The sequence below is a fragment of the Cervus elaphus genome, chromosome 4, assembly GCF_910594005.1.
Source record: "Cervus elaphus chromosome 4, mCerEla1.1, whole genome shotgun sequence".
Lineage (NCBI taxonomy): Eukaryota > Metazoa > Chordata > Mammalia > Artiodactyla > Cervidae > Cervus > Cervus elaphus.
The window spans coordinates 58,330,969-58,354,290 of NC_057818.1; the positions used below are offsets into that span (position 1 = coordinate 58,330,969).

The 23,322-nt window shown below is 41.5% G+C and overlaps 2 protein-coding genes and 1 pseudogene across 3 annotated transcripts in view; 1 reads left to right on the plus strand and 2 right to left on the minus strand.

The window, feature by feature from the left end:
- Positions 1–23,322, plus strand: part of LOC122692444 (thymosin beta-4-like) — a 567,005-nt gene that overhangs the window by 134,469 nt on the left and 409,214 nt on the right. The gene's annotated exons all lie outside the window — the stretch shown is intronic.
- Positions 1–23,322, minus strand: part of LOC122692415 (zinc finger protein 345-like) — a 564,572-nt gene that overhangs the window by 91,176 nt on the left and 450,074 nt on the right. The gene's annotated exons all lie outside the window — the stretch shown is intronic.
- Positions 9,653–10,541, minus strand: LOC122692432 (annotated as a pseudogene). Its single transcript, XR_006340648.1, has one exon. The product of XR_006340648.1 is annotated as a bax inhibitor 1-like (transcript).

Consider the following 23,322-nt stretch of genomic DNA (forward strand, 5'->3'; position numbering starts at 1 on the left):
ATGTAAGGATTGTGGCAAAGCATTTAGACAGCACTCATGTCTTACTAAACAGCAAGTAATCCATACTGGAGAGAAATCTTATAAATGTAAAGAATGTAGAAAAGCCTTCAGTCACTACTCAACTCTTACTAAACACCAGCGAATTCATACTGGAGAGAAGCCTTATAAATGTAAGGATTGTGGCAAAGAATTTAACCAGTGCTCAGGTCCTACTTACCATCAGAGAATTCATACTGGAGAGAAACCTTATAAATGTACAGAATGTGGGAAATCCTTTAGTCAGAACTCAACTCTTACTCAACGCCAGTGAATTCATACTGGGGAGAGGACTTATAAATGTAAGGATTGTGGCAAAGACTTTAGCAAGCACTCAGGTCTTACTTACCATCAGAGAATTCATACTGCAGAGAAACCTTATAAATGTAAAGAATGCGGAAAAGCCTTCGGTCACCACTCAAGTCTTATTCAACACCAGCGAATTCATAACGGAGAGAAACCTTACAAATGTAAAGAATGTGGAAAGCCTTTATCAAGAACTCACATCTTACTCAACATCAGAGAATTCATACTGGAAGAAAAACCTTATAAATGTAAGGAAAGTGGCAAAGGCTTTAACCAGAGCTCTCACCTTACTAAACATCAGAAAGCACATACTGGAGAGAAACTCTAGTAATAAAATAAGTGATGGAAGAGGTTTGTCCTAAACATACACTTCAGAAAATACAGGACGGTTTATTTAAGAAAGATAAGAAATGACATAAAACAATGTAGAAAAGTATTTAAAGAAAGTTAAATCTAAATAAATACCAGATATTGCACACTAGAAAAAGTGAAAGTTGCTCAGTTGTGTCCAACTCTGCAACCCCAGGGACTGTGTCCATGGAATTCTCCAGGCCAGAATACTGGAGTGGGAGGTGGATTCTTTACCAACTGAGCTTTCAGGGAAGCCTGCACACTAGAAAGCATTTCATCAATCCTGTTTTTTGAAGTTCTCTTCAGGAGAAGTATTGTAGATAGTAATCCATAGTTAAAACATAGAAAATTGATATGTTAGTATGGATCACAAGATGAAGGGTTGGTATTTAGAAATGTACAATTATTAGCAATATATCTTTGCTTATATTGACACGATTTGTGATTATTTGAAAACCAAGATATGTTATTGAACTCTCAAATTACTCCATGCTGCTATGCTTCATTTTTAGTGTGTATGCAAAGTTACATTTTTGATGATTGCTACTCAAAGATGAGAGAAGGCCATCTATCCTAGAAAGAAGTCATTTATATTTATTCTCCATTAGGAGATTAAGGACACAGTGATGTAGCATGTACACTGAACATTTAAATGGAGGTGTTAGTCATTCTTGTCAAACATCCCTATAGGTCACCATGAAGTAAGTGTCCAGGGAGTAATTCCACATATTAAAGTAAGATGCACATTTTCAATAGTTATGTCACTTGCATTTTAAGGAAAATACACTGACAGTTCACTGAACTCTTGATGTAGCTTTATAATATCAACAGATGTCATGAATATTAGTTGACATGTTTCAAATAAAGATACCTCTGATACCCTAGAAATGTATGGAAACCCTTCTCAGAAAAGTCATGTAATTAGTGTACATCTTGTTTCATTTGTAAATGATTAGCCTCCATTTTGTAACCGTAGAAATCACAGTTCTGAGATCATTGTATCAGAGGAATGAATATCGTTGTTTATGCTTGTAATCTGTATTTAATCAGTTACACAGTGGATTGGAAAAGGTTTTATTCTTTCTATGTGTGATAGTACATGTTAATAAAACTGATGGTTTCTTGTGATAAAGCCGGAATGTAATGAATGAAGTGTCAACCTACCGATTTAAGGTTGCAGGGAAGAATACCTAACAATAAACTCTTTGTTAGCACAGAGGGATGATATCTGTAACAATTAGTTTCCTTACTGCCTTTACGCCTCAAATAATTGGATATTTCCCATCATTTCTCCTTTGTACTTTCCCTCCTCTCTGTAACTGCTGGGACATTGTGATGGTTCCAATAAGGATTATACAGAGTACTGTTGAGTGCTCCCCTGAACTGCTCCATGCTGTTGCTGCCTCAGCATCTGTCTGGGGAGCAGCATCTGCAGGTCCTTGAACTCACGCCAGCCAGTCCTGTGAGCACCTGCTCTAGACAACCACCCACCTTGTGATCAGCAGTCTTGCTGAACCCCAGGTTCTACTTCACAGGCTCCCCACTTCAATGCCACCCTCACAGTGCTCACCAGATTCCTGCTCCCCTTGGTTTGAATAGACCCATCCACACTCAGCCTGGGGAGCCCACAGCACTTCACCCAGGGTGTCTTATAAAGGCCTGAACACCAAGTACTGGAACTTTCTCTGCTTGGTCCTAACCTTGACCTAAGAAATTCCTGCCCTAAACCGTCCTCTCCTGAGAGGTCTCCAGGTGTGCTGAGTGTGAGGGCTGAAGCTCAGGGCTCCTGAGTGTGGGTCTTGGGGGAGAAGCATCAGAACAAACAGAATTTGCTAAAGACTCATTTCATGGCCCCACTTCAGACCTGCAGATTCATAACTTCTTAGGGTGGGGACCTGACCTCGAGGGGCTCATATTCACTGAAGTGGTTCAGAAAGAATCTTTTAAGTGGTTTCAACCTGGTTTGCTATCAATATCACATGACCAGTGTTAAGGGATAGCCTCCCCGGTGCCCTCCCCACAGAGTGCTCTCGGTCCTGTGGGAGCATCAGTGTGGTGTGTAGGAAGTGCTCCAGGGGATTCTAAGGGGAGGCCCGGGATAAGGACGCGGCTCCTGGTGCATTTGTGAGAGCTGAGGCCCGGTTTCAGTCCAAGAAGAGGCCGCAGGGTTGGTCTAGCTGGATTTGGACCGGGAAGTCAACTCACATCATCTGTGTGAGCAGAGGGTTAGGAGCTCTCTATGGGGAGAGAACAATCAAGAAATTAGTTCACAGACTGGTCTCCAGGTAGGAAGTGATTGTTCCTGAATCTCTCCTGAGACAGAGGACAGGAGAGGTGAGTCTTTTCAGCTTTTCAAGGTCCTTCTGTCTGTAGTGGTGAAGTAGTTGCAGGTTAAAGAGCTGTGCGGATGCCTTTGAAGGTATTTTCTCAAGATGCAGAGATACGTTCGCTGCATAACATCCCCAGAGAAGACGCAGAGCAGGAGGAAGAAGAGGAGGAGATGGCAGCTTCTCAGGTACATGTCCTGTCCTGGGTCTGGGTCTGTGTCTGCTTTTCCTCCTGAAATGCCTGGACTGAGGGAACCTGCAAACCTTTAGTTCTCGGCTTCTAAGTTTTCTGCCTGGGGCGTTTGTTATCAACTTCTTATTTTTTCCTTTTCTTACCATAGTGAGGACCGGCTCTTTAGGCCACTTCTCCCTTGTGTCCCAGAACCTTGTCTCCCTTGTCTGTAGGGAGCATGATGAATTCTGGCTTTCTATAGAGCATGATGAATTCTCAACCTGAATTAGTGACTTTCAACTAGTGAGAATATTCCCTTTGTGAGAAATAAACATGGGGAGGCATAGGTTCGGAGATTCCCATTGGCATGTGGTTCAGTCTTGGGATCTTAGAGAAGTAGGGGAAATTAGTGATGAATTTACTTGTATACGCAACTTCAGACATTTAGAACAGGATTAAGAAATTGTCCTTTATGAACAGAATTACCCCAGTGGTCCAGAGTTCCACAGGAAGTTTGGGGGAAAGAAGGAGAAAAGTATGAGAGAGTGTTCTCCACATTGGCAGGAAGGACTCACTCTTAAGTGTAGCCTTAGGATACAGAACATGGAAGTTATGTAAGAAGAGAATTTTGCATAAAACTGGTATTTTTCAGGATTCAGATCACTGCTAACATTTATCCCATTACACCTCACGTTTTCTGGTTCAGGTGCTTCTGTGATACTGCAACTGGGATGTTCTTGCTTTCTGTCATTAAAATGGATTTTTGAAAGATTTAGTGAGGGATGTGTATAAGCTGACAAAATTAATGTAGCAAACCACACCTTCTTAGTTCTGTTTGCTTTGGAAAATGAACACTCACCTGTGTTTAGTAAGGTTCTTGCTTTTGGGGAATGGAGGTTTTCATCACTCAAGCCCAGGTCTGATCATTTCCGTTAATAATATACTCTGTGCTCATTTTCCAGACAGAATTCTTATCACATCTTTGTGTTTTCTACAATATTTACAAGAATGTTATTACTTATGTATGTTTAACTGTTAAATCTAAAATATGATTCAACACACATGATAGAGATTTTCAAAGGAATAAAAGATTCAGAACCAAGAGCTCTAATTTATTTTATGTCTTTGTGTTCTTGCACTGTAATGTATTTTAAAAATATAGATTATTGCCACAAATAAATTATAAGATTTAAGCACAGAAATCTACTCCTGATTTTATAAACATGAATAATTTTTCTCCCAAATAGTGTATGGTTGTGTGCATGAAAATGTTAACAGTATATGACATTTTTTCTGTTTTTGATATTTTTGCCAGTTACCTCAACTGGTAAAACATCCATTAGAGTGGTCTCTGTGTTCAGTTCAGTTCAGTCGCTCAGTCAGGTCTCTGTGTTGACTTAATTCTTTTTACATAAAATTGAGCTCAGATCCATTGAAGTAAATCCCAAGCTCTACCATTTTCTGAATATTTGATCAAATATTCCAAACCATTTTGAAGAGCAATATTTTTTATCTAAAATTATTTATATGGCTCATTCAAGGTTAAAAAAATAAAAAACTGTTAGAAAGTTCTATAGTTCAAAAATAGGCAAAAAGATTGTTTTCTCTGCTTACTAATCTATTAAACCTGTAAAATCTGTAAAGTGCATAAAGTTCAATAATAACTATGAGTTCTTACCTGGCTCTTTTCAGTTCAGTTCAGTTGCTCAGTTGTGTCCGACTCTCTGCAACCCCATGGACTGCAGCACACCTTACAATCACCAACTCCCGGAGCTTACTCAACCATACGTCCGTTGAGTCAGTGATGCCATCTAACCATCTCATCCTCTGTCATCCCCTTCTCCTCCCGCCTTCAACCTTTCCCAGCATCAGGGTCTTTTCAAATGAGTCCGTTCTTCACATCAGGTGGCCAAGGTATTGGAGTTTCAGCTTCAGCATCAATCCTTCCAATGAATATTCAGGACTGATCTCCTTTAGGATGGACTGGTTGGATGTCCTGGGGACTCCCAAGAGTCTTCTCCAACACCACCGTTCAAAAGCATCAATTCTTTGGCACTCAGCTTTCTTTATAGTCCAACTCTCACATCCATATATGACTGCTAGAAAAAACATAGCTTTGACTAGACAGACCTTTGCTGACAAAGTAATGTCTCTGCTTTTTTATATGCTGTCTAAGTTGGTCATAGTTTTTCTTCCAAGGAGCAAGCGTTTTAATTTCATGGCTGCAGTCACCATCTGCAGTGATTTTGGAGCCCAAAACAATAAAGTCTCTCACTGTTTCCATTGTTCCCCCATCTATTCGCCATGAAGTGATGAGACTGGATTCCATGGCTATCGGCCATGGCTCTTTGACCTCCGTGCTATTCACAATGGCCATTTATCAACCAGACATTTAGTTAAAACTAAGCTTGTTCAAGATGAAAAACTGTGGCCCCACCCTAGAATTCTTGACTCACAATGTGCTTTTAAAAAAATTCCTGCTTTGATTGATATTTATCCTGTGGAACACAAGGAAAATCCTCAAAAATATATATGCCTCTGTTGATCACATTTAATAGTTTTTCTCCCAGATGAATGAATGAATCATAGTCTCTCAGTCATGTCCCACTCTTCGTGACCCCATGGACTATATAGCCTGCCAGGTTCCTCTCTCCATAAGATTCTCCAGGCAAGAATACTGGAGTGGGTTGCCATTTCCTTCTCCAGGGATCTTCCCAACCCCGGGATCGAATCCACGTCACCCGCATTGTGGACAGATTCTTTACCGTCTGAGCCAGTAGGGAAGTCAAAGTGGCTTTGTGGATCATATGTCATCCTGTTTTCTTCAGGTTAGAAATATGGTAGCGCATATTGCTATATAAAAAAGTATATTATTGTATAACATCAGACACTCTTTTCATTGAAAAACTAGTTCTCTGAACTTGCTGTTTCCATCTTGGGTCACAGAAGGAAGTCTTCCCACAGTCACATGGCATATGTACTTTGTATTTCTGGGACGGCTGACATTCCAGGGTCTGGCCATAGACTTCACTCAAGAGTGAGAGAGTCAGTTCCAAAAAAAAAGAAAGAAAACAAAAAGAGAGAGTCAGTTCCCAGGCAGGTTGATAAGAAGTCCGAGGGTCCCCAAGGAGAGAGGGGTCTGGAATTCTCAAGGAAGAGGAAAGGACAAACTTTTTTGTCTACATTCCTTAGTCTTCATCAATTACATAACTCAGTTTAAACTGTACTAGGGATTATACAACAACACTGTATCCTGCTTGAGGACAATTTCTCTTTCCTGAAAAACCTTCTGGCTAATCCTGTTATCTTAAAATGTAAATTATGGGAGTGGGTCTAGTAAGACCTTTACAACCTCCAGACATTCTTTTGATTCATTGTGATGACTAATTAAAAGGTATTTAACTCCCTTGCCAACACCAGCGAGTGGGCACTCTTTCTGCCCCCTTCTGATGTCTATTTCAGACGCTTTCTCTACCTCTTTCATACTTTAATAAAACTCTATTACACAAAAGCTCTGAGTGATCAAGCCTCATCTCTGGCCCCAGATAGAATTCTTCTTCAGAGGCCAAGAATCCTGGCATCTTCTGTGGTTCAGCAACAACCTTTCAAGAGGAGCGGGAATGCCTGGACCTCGGTCAGTAGAAATTGTCCAGGGATGTGACGTTACAGAACTACTGGAACCTGGCCTGCTTGGGTGAGGATAGCTTCCTCCCAGAATCCCTTATCTACCCTCAGGGTTTGGGGTCCTTCACTTGTAGAATGTCTCCTGGAGGCTCCTGCATCCCACGATCTCTGCTATTGAGGAATAAATGGGAGTTTGTGAGTACAGACAGAAAGCTCCATGATTCACTTGATTCTAACGTTCTTCTTTCTTGAGTTCTCTGCCTCCTTCGCTCTAGACTAGTGGTCACTCTCTAACTTTACTGGTATAAAGTCATGCTGCCCTCCTCATAAAGACAGAGGTCCACTCTTATTTTTGGCTGAGTGTTATTCTGATGGAGATCTCAGGATCTGGGTTTTAACTATTGCCTACTACAGTAAAGGTGCTTTCTATAAAGCTTTTAGAGAAGTTACATTCTAGACTTTTTACACATTCTACAATGCCTTCCTCTCTCACGAGACCGCAATGTTGTTCAGTCGCTCAGTCGTGTCCGACTCTTTGTGACCCCATGGACTGCAGCACGTCAGGCCTCCCTGTCCATCACCAACTCCCAGAGCTTGCTCAAACTCATGTCCATTGAGTTGATGATGCCCACTAACCATCTCATCCTCTGTCGCCCGCTTCTCCTCCTGCCCTCAATCTTTCCCAGCATCAGGGTCTTTTCCAATGAGTTGGCTCTTAGCATCAGGTGGCCAAAGTACTGGAGTTTCAGCTTCAGCATCAGTCCTTCCAATGAATATTCAGCACTGATTACCTTTAGGATGGACTGGTTTGATCTCCTGCCTGTTTGAGGGACTCCCAAGAGTCTTCTCCAACAGCACAGTTTAAAAGCATCAGTTCTCCAGCGTTCAGCCTTCTTTATGGTCCAAATCTCACATCCACACATGACTACTCGAAAAACCGTAGCTTTGACTAGACAGACCTTTGTTGGCAAAGTGATGTCTCTGCTTTTTAACATGCTGCCTAGGTTTGTCACAGCTTTTCTTCCAAGGAGCAAGCATCTTTTAATTTCATGGCTACAGTCACCGCTTCAGTGATTTTGGAGTCCAAGGAAATAAAGTCTCTCACTGTTACCATTGTTTCCCCTTTTCTTTGTCATGAAGAGATGGGACTGGATGCCATGATCTTAGTTTTTTGAATTTTGAGTATTAAGACAGCTTTTTCACTCTCCTCTTTCACTTTCATTGAGAGGCTCCTTAGTTCCTCTTTGCTTTCTGCCTTAGGGTGGTGTCATCTGCATATCTGAGGTTATTGATATTTTTCCTGGCAATCTTGATTCCAGCTTGAGCCTCATCCAACCCAGCATATTGCATAATGTTATCCGCATATAAGTTAAATAAGCAGGTGACAATATACAGCTTTGATGTACTCCTTTCCCAATTTGGAACCAGTTCATTGTTCCATGTTCAGTTCTAACTGTTTCTTCTTGACCTGCATACCAGTTTCTCAGGAAGCAGAGCAGGTGGTCTGGTATTCCCATCTCTTTCGGAATTTTCCACAGTTTGTTGTGATCCACACAAAGCCTTTAGCATAATCAATGAAGCAGAAGTAGATGTTTTCTGGAATTCTCTTGCTTTTTCTGTGATCCAACGGATGTTGGCAATTTCATCTCTGACTCACCTGCCTTTTCTAAATCCAGCTTGTACATCTGGACATTCTCAGTTCACATACTGTTGCAGCCTAGCTTGAAGGATTTTGAGCATTACCTTGCTGGCAAGTAAAATGAGTGCCATTGTGCAGAAGTTTGAACATTCTTTGGCACTGATCTTCTTTGGGATTGGAGTGAAAGCTGATCTTTCCCGACCTGTGGCCACTGCTGTGTTTTCCAAATCTGCTGGCATACTGCGTGCAGCAGTGTCACAGCATCATCTTTTAGGATTTGAAATAGCTCGGCTGGAAATCCATCATCTCCAATAGCTTTGTTTATAGTGATGCTTCCTGAGACCCACTTGACTTCTCACTCCAGGATTTCTGACTCTAGGTGAGTGATCACACCATCCTCTTATCTGATGTGACAAGATCTTTTTAGTTTAGTTCATCTGTGTATTTTCACCACCTCTCCTTAATAGTCATGTCCAACTCTTTGTGATCCCATGGACTATACAGTCTGTCGAATTCTCGAGGCCAGAATACTGGAGTGGGTAGCCTTTCTTTCTCCAGGGAACCTTCCCAACCCAGGGTTCGAACCTAGGTCTCCCACATTGCAGGAGGATTCTTTACCCGCTGAGCCACAGGGGAAGCCCAGTATAGTTCATCTCTGTATCCTCACCACTTCTCCTCATTATCTTCTGCTTCTGTTAGGTCCATACTGTTTTTGTCCTTTATTGTGCCCATCTTTGCATGAGGTGTTCCCTTGATATCTCTCTTTCTCTTTTTTTATTTTTTGGTTAATTTTTATTTTCTATTGGAGTAGAGTTGATTTCTGTTGTGTTTGTTTTAAGTTTACAAGAACGTGGTTCGGTTATACACAGATGTATATCTCCTCTGTTCTTTTTTGGGGTCTTTTCCCATATAGGTTCTTCCAGTGTATCCAGCGACTTCCCTGTGCTATGTGGTAGGTCCACTGGCATTATCTATATGATAAAAAGTAGTGTGTTTTTGTTAATCGCAACCTCTAAATGTCTCCCTGTCACTACATTTTTTTAAAAAGTCGTAAGTTGCATTTCTTCTTTTTTTTTTTATTTATTTCTTTTTTTAAAATTTCTTTCTTTCTTTTTTTTTTTTTAACGAAGCCAAACTCCAGACTATATTCTAATCAGTTTTTTGGATCAAAAAATTCAAAATAGAGAAAACCACAAAGTACAAAAGCTTTTCTGACGCTTTTCATTATCACAGAACACGCCACCTGTAATGTGTGCAAAGAGGAAATGAGGGGCTGAGGGAGAGGAAGTCAAACTGGGGAAGGCTGAATGGCTGCTTCACTTCTTCTTCTTCTTATCCTTCTCACTCATAGCCAGGATCATCATGAGCTTTCTGAAGAGAGTTACGAAATCTAGGAAGAGGTCAACGCAGTGCCAGATATAATCTTTATCTCCATTTTCAGCCTTTTCAATAGTGAGTTGAGTATCAAAAAGGACAAAGCCACACATGACCACCAGCCCCAAATACAGGTTTGCCTGGAAAAGCCAAACAGATCCGAAGAAAAGGTTCCCCAGGGAAGACAAGAGCATCAGGCTCATGGCCGACATCAAGATACCTCCTGAAAGAGGTAGCTACGGCGCCTGGCATAGAGTGCACTCAGGGTAAAGCAGGTGAATATCATTGCTGTGCCCATGGAGGCAGCGGGAAGGATGCTGGGGTTGATGGCGATGCACAAGGCCAGAGCAGGGCCCAGGCAACTCCTGTAAGGAAAGCAGATCCAGCCAGAAGTCCCAGTCTTTTTTGCTCAGTTTCATGGCTGTGAGGTGTTGCCATCAGCCAAATCATCAACCCCAAAGAGCCCAAGGCAGACAGCAGGCCAGCCTGAGTGAAATGGGTGACCACATGGACATAGGCCCCCGCAGCCGCCACAAACATACAGAGGGCAAAACTGGCATAAACCTTCTTCAGGTGCTGCTGTGTCGAGGGGGTTATGTGGGAAAATTTAAAGAGTGCATCAAAGTTGATCTTCCGATTAAATATATCCATGATGCTACTGTCTGTGGGACACAGCTTCCGCTCTTCTAACCCGCCTCTCAGGAGCCCACACGGCTCTACTAAGACCGGATGTGCTTCGGTAAGTTGCGTTTCTAAGTCTGTGAGTCTGTTTCTGTTTATAGTTAATTTGTATAAATTTATAGATGCCCCCCTAAGTGATACTTCTTCTTTCATCTCTGACTTCACTGAGTATGATAAGTTCTCAGTTCATCCATGCTCCTGAAAATGTCATTCATTCATTCTTTTGGAGTGTATTCCAGTGTTTAGATGGACACAAGACTCTTCATTTCTCTATAGATGGAACTTTGGTTGATGCTCTGTCTTAGATATTGTCAGTAGTGCTGCCCTGAAAATAGAGGTGCAGCTATCATTTTAAATCATGATTTTCTCTGGGTCTAAGGCAAAGGGTGGGCTTGCCAGATCGTGTGGTATGTCTATATTTAGTGTTTTAAGGAATTTCCACACTCTTTTCCTTGTGGCTGCACTCACTCAATTACATTCCCACCCACAATGTAGGAGGATTCTCTGTGACTTTATTGGTGTGTGAAAGAAAGTGAAAGTGAAGTCGCTCAGTTGTGTACAACTCTTTGTGACCCCGTGGACTGTAGCCTACCAGGCTCCTCCGTCCATGGGATTCTCCAGGCAAGAATACTGGAGTGGGTTGCCATTTCCTTCTCCAGAGGATCTTCCCTACCCAGGGGTCGAACCCAGGTCTCCCGCATTGCAGGCAGACACTTTAACCTCTGAGCCACCAGGGAAGCCCAGTGTGAGATGAGTGCAATTGTGCTGTAGTCTGAGCATTCTTTGACATTGCCTTTCTTTCAGATTGGAATGAAAACTGACCTTTTCCAGTCCTGTGGCCACTGCTGAGTTTTCCAAATTTCCCTGCATATTGAGTGCAGGACTTTAACAGCATCATCTTTTAGGATTTGAAATAGGTCAGCTGGAATTCCATCACCTCCACTAGTTTGTTCATAGTGATGCTTCTTAAGGCCCACTTAACTTTGCATTCCAGGACGTCTGGCTCTAGGTGAGTGATCACACCATCATGGTTATCTTGGTCATTAAGATCTTTCTTGTATAGTTCTTCTGTATATTCTTGCCACCTCCTCTTAATATCTTCTGCATCTGTTAGATCCATACCATTTCTGTCCTTTATTGTGCCCATTTCTGCATGAAATATTCTTTTGGTATCTCTAATTTCCTTGAAGCGATTTCTAGTCTTTCCCATTCAATTGTTTTCCTCTATTTCTTTGCACTGATAACTGAGGAAGGCTTTCTTATCTCTCCTTGCTATTCTTTGGAACTCTGCATCCAAATGGGTATATCTTTCCGTTTCTCCTTTTACACTTTTGATTTGCAGTTTTGATTTACATTTCTGTAACATTTCACAAAGTTGAAAACTTTTCATGTGACATTTTTAATAACAGTGTGAGTAAAACTGAGCTTTGGATCGGCCTCGTGATCTTTTGCCCTGGCTTGCCTCTTTTTCCCCGACGCACCTAGGACGTTTCTTCAGGCAGGAGTTTCTTCCTTCCAGCCCCTGAGTCTGGTGAAAGTGAAGTGCCGTCAGCCCAGGATTTTCCGTTGCTGTACCAAAAGCGGCCACAAGGCGGCAGCATTTCCTCATGCGTCACAATTATCTATTCATTTATTATGGTTAACTTTTACTTTCTATTGAAGTAGAGTTGATTTCTGTTGTGTTTGTTTTAGGTTGACAGGAACTTGATTCAGTTATACATAGAGGTACATCTTTTCTATTATTTTTCGGGGTCTTTTCCCATATAGGTTCTTTGAGTATATTCAGTAGACTTCCTGTGCTATTCAGTAGGTCCATTTCGATTATCTATCTGAAAATAAGTAGTGTGTATCTGTAAACCCCAATCTCTTAATGTTTCCCTTCCCCAAACTTTAAAAAAAAAATCGTAAACTCGTGTTTCTATGTCTCTGAGTCTGTCTCAGTTTACGAATTAGTTCACTTGAGGAATTTATAGATTCTCCGTGTATGTGATCCTTCGCTTTCCCTCTCTGACTGGCTTCACTCAGTTTGGTAAATCTCTCGGTCAATCCATGCTCCTAAGCTGACTTGTTTTCATTCGTTTCGATGGTTGAGTTTTGATGGGCAAGTTCCTCGTTATTTCTCTATTGGTGGACAATTTCATTTATGTTCTGTCTTGGAGATTGTCAGTAATGCTGCCCTGAAAATAGGGGTGCAACCATCATTTTCAGTTTTGATTTTCTCCCAATCTAAGACCGGGAGTGGGCTTGCCGGATCATGTGTTAAGTCTTCGTGTAGTGTTCTAAGGAATTCCATACTGTTTTCTTTTGAAGCTGCCCCCCCCCCCATTTCCCTCCCCGCCCACAGTGCAGGAGGAGTCCCTGTTCCCCTCGCCCTCCGCAGCATTTAACCTGTAGGTCTTTGGGGGGATGGCTGTCTGAGGGGGTGAGCTGATACCTCGTTGAGGTTTCAGTTGACATTTCTGTAAGAGTGATCCTGAGCATCTTTCCATGCACTCTATTGCCATCTGGATGCCTTCTTTGGAAAAACGTCCGTTTAGGTCTTTGCCTGTTTTCCTGCTGGGTTGACTGGGGTTTTTTTGTTTGTTTGTTTGTTTGTTTTTTTATCTTGAGCTGTGTCAGCAGTTTGCATCTTTGGAGATGAATTCCTTGTTTCTAACTTCGGTTGCAAACACTTATTTTCCCATTCTGAGGGTTGTCTTTTTCTTTCCTTATGGCTGCCCTTCCTGTGCAAAACCTTTTTAGGTTAATGAGGTGCCTTTTTTAAAATTTAGTTTTATTTTGAACAATTTTTTTAAAACAATTTAAAACAATTTTTTTAAAACAATTCTGAGTGTAGATCCAATTAGGGTTAGGGTTAGCCAGCCCCTCCCTGCAGCGCCAGCCCCTCCCTGCCCCGCAGAGCAGGAACTAGCTACCTGAATAAGAGTCCACCTCCGCCCGCCTGTGTCAGGGCGGAAATGAGGCTCTGAAGAGACCGGCAAACAGAAGCCAAATAAACAAAGGGAACCGCTTCAGAAGGGACTGGTGCAACAGATTAAAATCCCTCTAGGAAACACCGACTACACCGGAGTGGCCTGTAGGTATCGAGAAGCGTAAGCTGGAACGAGGAGCTATCTGAAACTGAGCCGAACCCACACTGACCGCAACAGCTCCAGAGAAACTCCTAGATATAATTTTACTTTTTTCTCTTTTTTTAATTTTTTTTCTTTTTTTCTTTTTTTTCTTTTTTCTTTCTTCTCTTTTATTTTCCTTTAAAATCCCCTATTACTCCCCCATTACTCCTTAACTTTCATTTCCACAGACTTTTACGATTTTTTAATTAGGGGGGAAAAAAAAATTTTTTTTTCTTTTTTTTTCTTTTTTTTCTTTCCTTTTTCTCTTCTATTTTCTATTTTTCTTTTTCTCTTATTTCTTTTAAAGTCCTCTAGTACTCCTCTACTACTCCTTAATTTTCATTTTCAATACACTATAACCTTACAAAAAAAAAAAAAAGAAGAAGAGAAGCCCTATTTTTAAACCGAAGATTATTCTCTCCCAATCTTGACTCTCTGTCTTCTACCTCAGAACACCTCTATTTCCTCCTTTCCCCTTCTCTTCCCAATCCAATTCTGTGAATCCTTGTAGGTGACTGGGCTACGGAGAACACTCTGGGAACAGACAGCTGCGTAGATCTGTCTCTCTCCTCTTGAGTCCCCCTTTTTCTCCTCCTGTTCATCTCTATCTCCCTCCTCCCTCTCCTCTTCTTCATGTAACTCTGTGAACCTCTCTGGGTGTCCCTAACGGGGGAGAATCTTTTAGCCATTAACCTAGAAGTTTTATTATCAGTGCTGTATAGCTGGAGAAGTCCTGAGACTACTGGAAGAATAAAACTGAAATCCAGAGGCAGGAGACTTAAGCCCAAAACCTGAGAACACCAGAAAACTCCTGACTACATGGAACTTTAAGTAATAAGTGACCGTCCAAAAGCCTCCATACCTACACTGAAACCAACCACCACCCAAGAGCCAATAAGTTTTAGAGCAAGACATACCACGCAAATTCTCCAGCAACGCAGGAACATAGCCCTGAACATCAACATACAGGCTGCCCAAGGTCACACCTAACACATAGACCCATCGCAAAACTCATTACTGGGCACTCCATTGCTCTCCAAAGAGACGAAATCAAGTTCCACGCACCAGAACACTGACGCAAGCTCCCCTAACCAGGAAATCTTGACAAGCCAATCGTCTAACCCCACCCACTGGGTTAATCCTCCACAATAAAAAGGAACCACAGACCTTCAGAATACAGAAAGCCCACTCTAGATACAGCAATCTAAACAAGATGAAAAGGCAAAGAAATACCCAACAGGTAAAGGAACATGAAAAATGCCCACCAAGTCAAACAAAAGAGGAGGAGATAGGGAATCTACCTGAAAAAGAATTTAGAATAATGATAATAAAAATGATCCAAAATCTTGAAAACAAAATGGAGTTACAGATAAATAGCCTGGAAACAAAGATTGAAAAGATTCAAGAACTGTTTAATAAAGACCTAGAAGAAATAAAAAAGAGTCAATTAAAAATGAATAATGCAATGAATGAGATCAAAAACACTTTGGAGGGAACCAAGAGTAGAATAACGGAGGCAGAAAATAGGATAAGTGAGGTAGAAGATAAAATGGTGGAAATAAATGAAGCAGAGAGGAAAAAAGAAAAAAGGATCAAAAGAAATGAGGACAACCTCAGGGACCTCTGGGACACTGTGAAACACCCCAACATTCGAATCATAGGAGTTCCAGAAGAAGAAGACAAAAAGAAAGGCCATGAGAAAATACTCGAGGAGATAATAGCTGAAAACTTCCCTAAAATGGGGAAGGAAATAGCCACCCAAATCCAAGAAACCCAGAGAGTCCCAAACAGGATAAACCCAAGGCGAAACACCCCAAGACACATATTAATCAAATTAACAAAGATCAAACACAAAGAACAAATATTAAAAGCAGCAAGGGAAAAACAACAAATAACACACAAAGGGATTCCCATAAGGATAACAGCTGATCTATCAATAGACACCCTCCAGGCCAGAAGGGAATGGCAGGACGTACTGAAAGTAATGAAAGAGAATAACCTACAACCTAGATTACTGTATCCAGCAAGGATCTCATTCAGATATGAAGGAGAATTCAAAAGCTTTACAGATAAGCAAAAGCTGAGAGAATTCAGCACCACCAAACCAGCTCTTCAACAAATGCTAAAGGATCTTCTCTAGACAGGAAATACAGAAAGGTTTTATAAACGTGAACCCAAAACAACAAAGTAAATGGCAACGGGACCACACCTATCAATAATTACCCTAAATGTAAATGGGTTGAATGCCCCAACCAAAAGACAAAGATTGGCTGAATGGATACAAAAACAAGACCCCTATATATGCTGTCTACAAGAGACCCACCTCAAAACAAGAGACACATACAGACTAAAAGTGAAGGGCTGGAAAAAAATATTTCATGCAAACGGAGACCAAAAGAAAGCAGGAGTCGCAATACTCATATCAGATAAAATAGACTTTCAAATAAAGGATGTGAAAAGAGACAAAGAAGGACACTACATAATGATCAAAGGATCAATCCAAGAAGAAGATATAACAATTATAAATATATATGCACCCAACATAGGAGCACCGCAATATGTACGGCAAACGCTAACGAGTATGAAAGAGGAAATTAATAGTAACACAATAATAGTGGGAGACTTTAATACCCCACTCACAACTATGGATAGATCAACTAAACAGAAAATTAACAAGGAAACACAAACCTTAAATGACACAATGGACCAGCTAGACCTAATTGATATCTATAGGACATTTCACCCCAAAACAATCAACTTCACCTTTTTCTCAAGTGCACACGGAACCTTCTCCAGAATAGATCACATCCTGGGCCATAAATCTGGTCTTGGAAAATTCAAAAAAATTGAAATCATTCCAGTCATCTTTTCTGACCACAGTGCAGTAAGATTAGATCTCAATTACAGGAAAAAAATTGTTAAAACTTCAAACATATGGAGGCTAAATAACACGCTTCTGAATAACCAACAAATCATAGAAGAAATCAAAAAAGAAATCAAAATATGTATAGAAATGAATGAAAATGAAAACACAACAACCCAAAACCTATGGGACACTGTAAAAGCAGTGCTAAGGGGAAGGTTCATAGCATTACAGGCTTACATCAAGAAACAAGAAAAAAACCAAATAAATAACCTAACTCTACACCTAAAGCAATTAGAGAAGGAAGAAATGAAGAACCCCAGAGTTAGCAGAAGGAAAGAAATCTTAAAAATCAGGGCAGAAATAAATGCAAAAGAAACTAAAGAGACCATAGCAAAAATCAACAAAGCTAAAAGCTGGTTTTTTGAAAAAATAAACAAAATTGACAAACCATTAGCAAGACTCATTAAGAAACAAAGAGAGAAAAACCAAATTAACAAAATTAGAAATGAAAATGGAGAGATCACAAAAGACAACACTGAAATACAAAGGATCATAAGAGACTACTACCAGCAGCTCTATGCCAATAAAATGGACAACTTGGATGAAATGGACAAATTCTTAGGAAAGTATAACTTTCCAAAACTGAACCAGGAAGAAATAGAAGATCTTAACAGACCCATCACAAGCAAGGAAATCGAAACTGTCATCAAAAATCTTCCAGCAAACAAAAGCCCAGGACCAGATGGCTTCACAGCTGAATTCTACCAAAAATCTACTACAAAGCCACAGTCATCAAGACAGTATGGTACTGGCACAAAGACAGAAATATAGATCAATGGAACAGAATAGAAATCCCAGAGATAAATCCACGAACCTATGGACACCTTATCTTCGACAAAGGAGGCAAGGATATACAATGGAAAAAAGACAACCTCTTTAACAAGTGGTGCTGGGAAAACTGGTCAACCACTTGTAAAAGAATGAAACTAGAACACTTTCTAACACCATACACAAAAATAAACTCAAAATGGATTAAAGATCTAAATGTAAGACCAGAAACTATAAAACTCCTAGAGGAGAACATAGGCAAAACACTCTCCGACATAAATCACAGCAAGATCCTCTATGACCCACCTCCCAGAATATTGGAAATAAAAGCAAAACTAAACAAATGGGACCTAATGAAACTTAAAAGCTTTTGCACTACAAAGGAAACTATAAGCAAGGTGAAAAGACAGCCCTCAGATTGGGAGAAAATAATAGCAAATGAAGAAACAGACAAAGGATTAATCTCAAAAATATACAAGCAACTCCTGCAGCTCAATTCCAGAAAAATAAATGACCCAATTAAAAAATGGGCCAAAGAACTAAACAGACATTTCTCCAAAGAAGACATACAGATGGCTAACAAACACATGAAAAGATGCTCAACATCACTCATTATTAGAGAAATGCAAATCAAAACCACAATGAGGTACCATTACATGCCAGTCAGGATGGCTGCTATCCAAAAGTCTACAAGCAATAAATGCTGGAGAGGGTGTGGAGAAAAGGGAACCCTCTTACCCTGTTGGTGGGAATGCAAACTAGTACAGCCACTATGGAAAACAGTGTGGAGATTTCTTAAAAAACTGGAAATAGAACTGCCATATGACCCAGCAATCCCACTTCTGGGCATACACACTGAGGAAACCAGATCTGAAAGAGACACGTGCACCCCAATGTTCATCGCAGCACTGTTTATAATAGCCAGGACATGGAAGCAACCTAGATGCCCATCAGCAGATGAATGGATAAGGAAGCTGTGGTACATATACACCATGGAATATTACTCAGCCATTAAAAAGAATTCATTTGAACCAGTCCTAATGAGATGGATGAAGCTGGAGCCCATTATACAGAGTGAAGTAAGCCAGAAAGATAAAGAACATTACAGCATACTAACACATATATATGGAATTTAGACGATAACCCTATACGCAAAACAGAAAAAGAGACACAGAAATACAGAACAGACTTTTGAACTTTGTGGGAGAATGTGAGGGTGGGATATTTCAAAAGAACAGCATGTATACTATCTATGGTGAAACAGATCACCAGCCCAGGTGGGATGCATGAGACAAGTGCTCCGGGCTGGTGCACTGGGAAGACCCAGAGGAATCGGGTGGAGAGGGAGGTGGGAGGGGGGATCGGGATTGGGAATACATGTAAATCCATGGCTGATTCATATCAATGTATGACAAAACCCACTGGAAAAAAAAAATTTTTTTTTGTTTTAAAACAATTCTGAGTGTAGATCCAAAAAGAACTTGCTGTGATTTATGTCAATGTGTGTTCTGCATATATTTTCCTCAAGAGATTTAGAGGAATCGTCCCTACATATAAAACTCTTTAGTCGATTTGAAGTTCCTTCATCTGTAAGCGGTTAGGGAGAGGTGTAAATTCCTTCAGTTTTCACAAGTTGAAGGACCCTCCACCCCGTCCTCGATCGTGGCTGTTAACAACTTCCAGCCCCAGCCTCAGCGCAGGAGGCGCCCTTTTCTCCACAACCTCTCCAGCCGTTATCGCTTTTAAGGCTTTTTTGGCAAAGGCCGTTCTGACCGTTTGACCTGATATCTCCTTGTATTTTTTTTTTTAATTTACATTTCTGTAATATTTCACGAAGCTGAAAGCTTTTCATGAGATATTTTTAAAAACAGTGTGAGTAAAGCTGGTCTTTTGAGATCGGCCCTGTGATCATTGGCCGTGTTCTGAATTTCCCCCCCAACCCAGCGAGGACGTCAGTCGGGGAGAGGCGTCCCTTCCTGCAGCCGCTCGGTCCTGTGAATGTTAAGGGCCGCCGGCAGTTTCCCCGCTGTTGTTACCAAAAGCGGCCACAAGGCGGCAGCACACCTTCATGTCCCGCGGCTTTGTTTTGTTGGCTAAATTAATATTTATTTTCTCTTGGAGTAGAGTGGATTTCCGTTGTTGTGTTTGTTTCGGGTTTGCAGGAACTTGATTCAGTTACACAGAGAACTGTATCTATTCTTTTTCTGGTTTGTCCCAGGTCGGTTCTTTCAGGGTGTTTGGTAGACATCTCTGTGTTATTCAGGAGGTCCTTTTGGATTATCTGATAATACGTTGCAGGTACGTGTTAATCCCAACCTCTTAGTGTCTCCCTCCCTGTTTTGTTTTGTTTTTTTAAATAATCATGTTGGTTTTCTAAGTCTGAGAGTCTGTTTCTCTTAATGAATTCTTTCATTCGTATGAATTTATAGATTCCACCTGTAAGTGATGTATTTCTTTCCCTTCCTGACCGACTTCACTGAGTATGATAAATCTCGGTCCATCCAGGCTGCTGACAATGATATTTTTTCGCTTTTTTTTTGACAGCTGAGTGATTCCCGTGTGTAGATGGGTCAGTGACTTTATTTCTCTATTGATGGACATTTCGACTGACGCTCTTTATTGTGCTGGGCTTAGTCGCTCAGTCGTGTCTGACTCTCTGCGACCCCATGGCCTGTAGCCCGCCAGGCTCTGCTGTTTTGGGGGATTCTCCAGGCAAGAATACCGGAGGGGGTTGCCACGCCCTCCTCCAGGGGATCTCCCCAACCCAGGGATCGAATCCAGGTCTCCCGCATTGCAGGCAGATTCTTTACCAGCTGAGCCACTGGGGAAGCTCTCTATTAAATATTGTCAATATTGCCGCCTTGAAAATAGGGTTGCAAGTATCATTTTAAATTATGGTTTTCTCCGGACCTAAGGCAATGGGTGGGCTTGCCCGATTGTGCAATAACTAGGATTAGTGTGTTTCAGGCATCTTCATACTGCTTTCTTTCATTGATGCCCCCACCCATTTACATCCCCGCCCACAGTGTAGGAAGATTTCCTGTTTCCCTCGCCTTCCGCATCATTTGATCTTTGTAGATCTTTTGGAAGATGGCCATTCCGAGCGGTGTGCGTTGATGCCACGTTGCAGTTTTGATGGGCGTTTCTCTAACAGTGATGCTGAGCATCTTTCATATACTCTATGGCCATCTGGATGCCATCTGAAGACACAGGTCTATTTAGATCTTTGGCCTGTATTTCTATTGATTGTCTTTTGATATTGAGCTGAATGAACTGTTTGCATGTTTTTGGAGATGAATACCTTGTTTTTACGGAGAAGGAAATGGCAATCCACTCCAGTGTTCTTGCCTGGAGAATCCCAGGGACAGAGGAGCCTGGTGGGCTGCCGTCTGTGGGGTCGCACAGAGTCGAACACGACAGAAGCGACTTAGCAGCAGCAGCAAGTCGTTTTTAAAATCGATTGTAACCATTTCCCCCAATTTAAATGTTATCTTTTTCTTTCACTTAGGTTGATCCTTGCTGTGCGAAAGCTTTTGAGGTTAATGAGGTTACTTTTGTTGAGGTTTTTTGTCTTTCGGGGTTTTTTTGTTATTCTAAGAGCAAAACCAAGAACTTGCTGTGATTTACTTCAAAACCTGTTTTGCCTATATTTTCCACAAGAAGTTTAGAGTATCCATCGCTCCATTTAGTTCTTTAATAGATTTGGAGTTTCTTTTCTGCATGAGGTTAGGGAGAGACGTAGTTTCATTCACTTTTCACTTAAGGAACCTCCGCGTTGTCCTCTGCTCTGGCTGTTAACAGCTGACATTGCCAGCATCATTGTGGGAGAATTTCTTTTCCTCCGAAACCTCTCCACCATTTACTGTTTGTAGAGTTTTTGACACAAGCCATTCTGGCTGGGGTTAGCTCATATTTAGTTGTAATTTTGATTTGAATTTCTCTAAAATTACTTCATGTTGAAAGGTTTCCATGTGATTTTTTTTAAAAACAGAAAACTGTGATTAAAACCGACCTCTCAAGACTGGCCTATTGACAACCTGCCCGGTTTTCTTCTTTTCCGCGGACCCACCCAAGGGCACAAGTTGAGGACAGGTGTTTTTTCCTTATGTCCCCTCAGCCCATGCACGCTTTTGCCAATGCCACTTTCTCTTTCTATTGCTGGTTGAATGTATTCCACTGTCTAGATGGACGAGTTACTTTCATTTCTCTATTGATGGACATTTTGTTTGATACTGTCTTCAATATAGTCAATAGTGCTGTCCTAAAAATAAGGGTACACGCACATATCATTTAAATTTTTTATTTTTTCCGGATCTAAGGCAAGGAGTTGGCTTCCAGGGTGTTAGTAACTCCCTGTTTAGCATTTTAAGGAATCTCCATGTTTTTCTTCTTGGCCGCACCCACCCTGCCTCCAGGGTAGAAGGATTCCTTTTCCCCAGGCTCTGAGCAGAGTTTAATCTTTGTAGATCTTTTGGAGGATAGCCAGTCTCAGTGATTTTAGCTCATACCTCATCATCGTTTTGATTTGCATTTCTCCAATCATTAGTGATGCTGAGCACCTTTTCATGTGCCTTTTGGCCACCTGGATACTTTCTTTGAAAAAAACATCCATTTAGATCTTTGGTCCATTTCTGTTGTGTTTTCTTTTTTTTCTTTTTATTGAGCTGCATGTGCTGTTTGCTTGTTTTGCAGATGAATTACTTGTTGGGATCTTCCCAACCCAGGGGTTGAACTCGCTTCTCTTATGTCTCCTGCATTGGCTGGTGGATTCTCTACCACTAGCGCCACCCGGGAAGCCCTAAGGCTTGTGTCTCCTTACTTCTTCCCCCTTACGCTTCATCCCCCAGGCGATCCCAATGATTGCAACACCGCTCTGCAGAGAGAGCTGTCCTCTCAGTGGGGTGACCCTAAGGAAGGAGGCTGGAGGTGGGAACCCCGCCACCAAGTGACACGGGGCCCAGGGGACTTTGCAAAGCTCTTCCAGCCCAGAGAACCCACCATCCTTTGGGGGGACTAGATTTAGTTCTGCTGCAGGAGGGTCCCCTGGATCTGGAGACTGTGGACTCATGCAGAGGGGAACAGGAAGCCCATGTCCATCGGGGTGGGGGGCTCACTGGCTGGCATATCCTCCCCAGCGCCCTCAGCCCCAGGACAGTCCCGCCTGGGGACCCAGCCTGCTCAGGCCCGAGGGATGTGACCCAGCCCAGATCCCCAAGGCCTGAGGGGAACAGAGCCAGCAGTTCTTTTGTCTTTCTTTCTCTGCTGTTCTTTTTAATGTTTATTTTGAACTTGAGTATATAGATGACTTGCATTGTTGTGTTTTTTTTAATGTGTAAAGCAACATTATTCATTTATATATAGATGTATATGTGTTCTTTTTGGGTTCTTTTTCTCATATAGGTTATTTATAGAGTCAAAGTAGTGTTCCTTGTGATCTACAGTGGGTCCTTATGGATTATTTCCAGTGTGTATATGTTATTCTCAACATATATTTCTCCTTGCACCCCGCCTTTCATTTTCGGTAACCATAAGTTTCTTTACTAAGTGTATGAAGCTGTTATTGTTTTGTAAAGAAGTTCATTTGTTTCCATGTTTGGATTCCACCTAGAAGTGATAACATGTGATACTTTGTCTCAATTACTTCACCTAGTGTGACATCTCTAGTTCTTTCCTGTGACTGGAAGTGGCATTCTTTCATCTTTTTTGGCTGGGTAATGCCACAGTATCTGAACCCCATCTTCTTTAACCATTCATCTGTCTTCTACACTTAGGTTTCTTTTGTATCTTGGTGATTGTATCCAGTGATGCCATGATGGTTGGTGTGCAGTATGTTTTGAAATTTTGGTTTTCCCAGGATCCATGCCCAGGCGTGGGATGGCTGGGTCACGTGGTACTTTGTTGTGGAGTGTCTGAAAGCCCCTCCAGAGTGGATGCACTGATTTACATTTCTACCCACAGGGAAGGAGGGTTCCCTTCTCTCCACACCCCCTCCAGCATTTATTGTC